The sequence below is a fragment of the Eurosta solidaginis genome, chromosome X, assembly GCF_040869045.1.
Source record: "Eurosta solidaginis isolate ZX-2024a chromosome X, ASM4086904v1, whole genome shotgun sequence".
In the NCBI taxonomy this organism is placed as follows: Eukaryota; Metazoa; Arthropoda; class Insecta; order Diptera; family Tephritidae; genus Eurosta; species Eurosta solidaginis.
In genome coordinates this window covers 91,636,190-91,640,872 of record NC_090324.1, presented here as the reverse complement: position 1 = coordinate 91,640,872, position 4,683 = coordinate 91,636,190, and the positions used below count along the sequence as shown (strand labels likewise).

The window sequence follows — 4,683 nt, the reverse complement described above, 5'->3', positions numbered from 1 at the left end:
GAACACCAAGTAATGAGAATACAAACTCAGCAAGCGCCAATTCCAATCCAACACGAAGTAGTGCTGAGCGATGCTACCAGCTACCAAAATCATACATTATTGGCAGCAAAAACATCAACACAAATTCATAAAAAGTATAACCACCATCTTCAATCATACAAAACCTTTTCAACACAAAAATATTCTACACTGTTGAATAATTTTGAAAAGTATGGGAGATTGGCGTAAAAATATGACTTTTTTTATAATTCCACTGCAACACAGAAGAGACATGAGTTCGTCATCTTCAATGTTTGGATGATACATAAAATAGAAATATTTCCCCATTGAACATATCCACTGCCGGCAGATAGGTGTCCAGAGCCAAAATAGATCATCTTCGACTTCAGCATCATCCAAGCCTTTGTCAAGCTCAAAAGAAAAGCATCGAGATAAGGATAAATCTTTGTCCTCAACTTCATCATCATCGTTGTCAACAAATAAGGAAAAAGAAAAGGAGCGTGAAAAAGAAACTCAAGCTGAGAAAGATAAAGAAACTATTGCCAAGTTAGTGCCACCTTCCATAGATAAACTTGGCCGCATTCCAAAGAAACCAAAACGTGAAAATGAATCTGCTGACTCAGCGAAGCCAACTTCAATAACAATACCCTCGAAGAAGGCTTCGATGTCTATTGAAATAAGACGTGATTCAGAAAAGGCAAAAACTGTCAAAACCTATAAATCACAATTTCGTTCACATGGCTTAACTGAGGAAGCGCCACCACCACCATCGCGCAAAGGCTTAAAGAAACCAACATCTGCTACATCAGCACCAGGTACGGTCATACCGGCAAGCTTACCTTCATCGCTAAAGCGGCCATCACTACCACCTACCAGTGTCGCCGATTCGCCAACACTTAAGAAATCCACGATCGATATCAATAATCTGACTGTGGCAAATGAGAAACCTGGCGCTATCAAATTAATTGCACCAAAGAAAATTCAAACACTCGTCGAGACAAATCTCTTCTCTGATGCTCTCTCGGCGGCGACAGGACCTAAAAAAGTAACAAAACGTAAACGCTCCATTACACAATCACCTGTACAAAACAAAGACGGTGAACCAGGAACACCCACCAGTCCCGAGGCTCAAAAGGTGACTCCTTTGAAATTTTATCAAGACACATTGGATGAACATTCGAAGGGAGAAGACAAATCCGATAAGGAGAATGATAGCAAAGAGCATAACAAGTCAGAAGATTCAGATGAAGCCGATAAAGGCGGAAATAGCACTGATGATGACGACGATATTCCATTAAAGAAGGTTAAAGAAGATATTGAACAAAAGGTGTTGCGTGAACAAAAGGCGGCGGATGAAAGTGCCAATAAAACAAATAGTGGTGCCGGCACCGATACGGGCACTGGCACCAATCCTGATTCTACTGACACCAGCAACACAACTACTAACGTCGTCGGCGGCTCAGTCGATATCACCGGCAGTAGTGATGCGGAGGAAGATGCCACTACCAAATCAATTAAAGTGTCCGAAGGAGATGAAGTACCTAAACCACCCGGACCTGGTTGTGGTCCGAACGGACCACCAGGTGCACTAATGCTACGTAGACGTAAAGGTCCAAAAAAGAAGTTAACGTGGCGCGCACAGGAGCACCTCGAGCAAATACGCTACTTTGAGCTGGACGAAAATGAGCGCGTAAATGTTACAAAGCCTCAATCTTTATGGATATGAAGAATTTGGAACGCTATAGCGAACGCGATGCCATTAATATTGCGCGACGCGGTTTCACACATGAGGATAATATGCGTCCGCAAACTGAATGGCGTCTACCGCTTATCAAAGTCGACAGTGTACCACCGCATCCAAATGGTAATCAATCGAAACAACGTAAAGTGCAAGCCGAGCGTGAACAAACAACATTGCGTGCACTATACTTCACACACAGCATGATACCTGATTCGCCCGCGGAAGCTGAACTGGAACCACATTTCTCCTACGACATACCAGTCATACCACTTGAAGATATAACTGGCAATCCAGATGCGGTAAGCGATTATACAAACATGCCATGGCCCGAGCCGAAAAGTTCACCCAAATACGAGTAATCGCTCCAATACCGGCCTCGCTGCTGGTGGCAAAATGACAAATTCACAAGTAAATTCTTCAACTGCAAACAATGTGAATCCATATCCCGGATTTATGCCACAATATGCCGGAGCTGCCACGAACAATATGCTGGCAGCGCAAATGCAAATGCCACGTCCAGTACCAGCAGTAGGAGCAGCAGCGGCTGCAGCAGCTGCTGTTGGCGGAGGACAACTGCCACCAGTTTGGCAGGGCGGCAACATCAATGGTGCTTTAGCAATCAGTGCAATGACTGCAAACGCAGTACCACAACAAAACTTATTAGGTCCATTCGGTCCACCGGCATGTAATGCGCCACCATGGCAGCTGCATTCAGGCGGCCCACAATATGGGCCAGGGCCTGGTGCGTTCAATAATGGACCCAGCTTTGGGCCAATGGGCATGATGGGGCCGCGTGTTATGCCACCAAATATGACATCGGCAAATGCTTTTGAACGCAATAATATGAGTAATAGCAGACATCACAATAGTAACAGCAATATCAATCAAAGTCGAAACAACAATGGAGGGAATTGGCGTACAGGCTCCAGTTTTCAAGATAACAACAGTAGTAGTGGTGGTGGTGGTGGAAGGCACAGTCGTAACGGAGGTGGCAGCAGAGACAGAAATTTAAACAGCGGCTTATGTAAAGCTTTTATGCGTGGTCACTGTCGTCTAGGCAAATCCTGCAAATATATACATCCAAAAAGCAAACGCATATAGGAATCGCCAGAATCTTCTGATGATGAAGATTCAGCAACGATCTCGCGTAAACACTGTGATAGCGGCAACAAGTCGAAATACAAACGTACTATCTAAGCGGTCATGAATGAAATCGTGAAATTGAAAAATAAATTGCTGCGTAACGATCTGAGATCGTGGTTACCGGATTGTTGCCCGTAAGTCAAGAAGTTCTTCACAGTCTGCTCTGCACGTCGCCGGCCGCTTGAAAAAATGACCAGCTTGTATTCTCACGGCATTGGTGTGCTGCTGGTGCATGCCAAATATGGCAAGCCCATGTAATGTAAATGGAATTAATTATTTTCTAATTTCTATGAAATATTATGGATATAATTATTAGAGACCAGCTTGTATTCTCACGGCATTGGTGTGCTGCTGGTGCATGCCAAATATGGCAAGCCCATGTAATGTAAATGGAATTAATTATTTTCTAATTTCTATGAAATATTATGGATATAATTATTAGACGTACATACATATTTAAATATGTATATACAATATTTTTTCACTTGCAAAAAAAATTGTGTTATCGGTAAATCCAAATGAGTTATTCATAACCGTTACCAGCAAGGCCAGGACAAATACCGGGCCCCTTACGTAAGAAACCCTTTCTCCACACTAAGTCAGCGGACCGTCTTAATGTTTGTAGAAATTTTTTCTTCTTTAAAAATCAAATATGATTTAGCTAGTAAATATACTGCGCCTGGAGCACCATAACACCAATGGACCAAGCGTTTATCACGGCCACTTTTAAGATCTTCCAGTGCTACGGGGAAATTACCTTGATTGTCCTGAAGAGTTAAGAAGAAATCTATTGAGCGTTTAATATCACGCCGTTCTGCACTAGGTGCCGATATGGTGTCTATACGAAACCACGGACTATCTAACACGGGGAACGTTTAGCTGCATTTTGGATAATTACGCTTACTCATCCAAATTTACATCTGAAAAGGAAAACAAAAAGAAGAAAAATTTATTGATTAATAAAAAGAAATATATTAATAAGCAAATTCCCAATTTATGAAGCACTTACCTTTTTGTCTCGATATGCGTACGCACGCCTCGCGCTCTAGGAGATGAAAGAAAACGCAACGGGAAAAAATCGTACGATGTCATCCCGTTGTCCCAATTCATGGGAGTTTCCAATCAATATACGCATGTGTGTATGAATGGTCCCGAGCATTTTTTTTCTCTTTTTTGTCTTTGCGGCCGGTAAATATCTACCAGTACGCGAACCTTTTAAGAGGAAAATGTTGGTAGACACAAAAAAAATGAAAATAGTAGTAGTTGGTAATTTTTACCAAGAAAACAACAGCTACCTTTCATATTTGTACCACACAATTATTAATGTATTGTAAAACAAATAACACGCATTTCAAGGAAATGATACCTTTAAAACACGTAAACAAGACAAAATTACATGTACCTTTGTATATATCTACATAGCTTATGCCTATACGATACTCACTTTTTTCCTGTATCGTGAGTGTGAAATACTGACAAACATGTACCAAAACGTCTAATCACAGCAAGAATATTCCCAAGAACCCAAAATACTGCCACCAAATAACCGATTTCGGCATGTTATCGTTTACGTAAAACTTTTATTTTCGTTTAAATTATTCACGGAAAAAAAAAAAAAACTGAGAAAAATAGCGCAGAAAATATTTGCTATATTATCTTATCAAAAATTCATTTCTTGTTTAAAGTTGCTCACAAATTAAAAAAAAAAAAAAAAATTGACTGATTTTAATCATTATCCCCTTCTAAAATTAGTTGGGTGGGCTTGGCAATTAGACACTTTAAAAATGATCGCCGTATAC

At 40.9% G+C, this 4,683-nt stretch overlaps 1 pseudogene; it reads left to right on the top strand.

The window, feature by feature from the left end:
* The first annotated feature begins 316 nt into the window (after positions 1–316).
* Positions 317–3,758, top strand: LOC137235054 (serine/threonine-protein phosphatase 1 regulatory subunit 10-like; annotated as a pseudogene).
* The last annotated feature ends 925 nt before the right edge of the window (positions 3,759–4,683 follow it).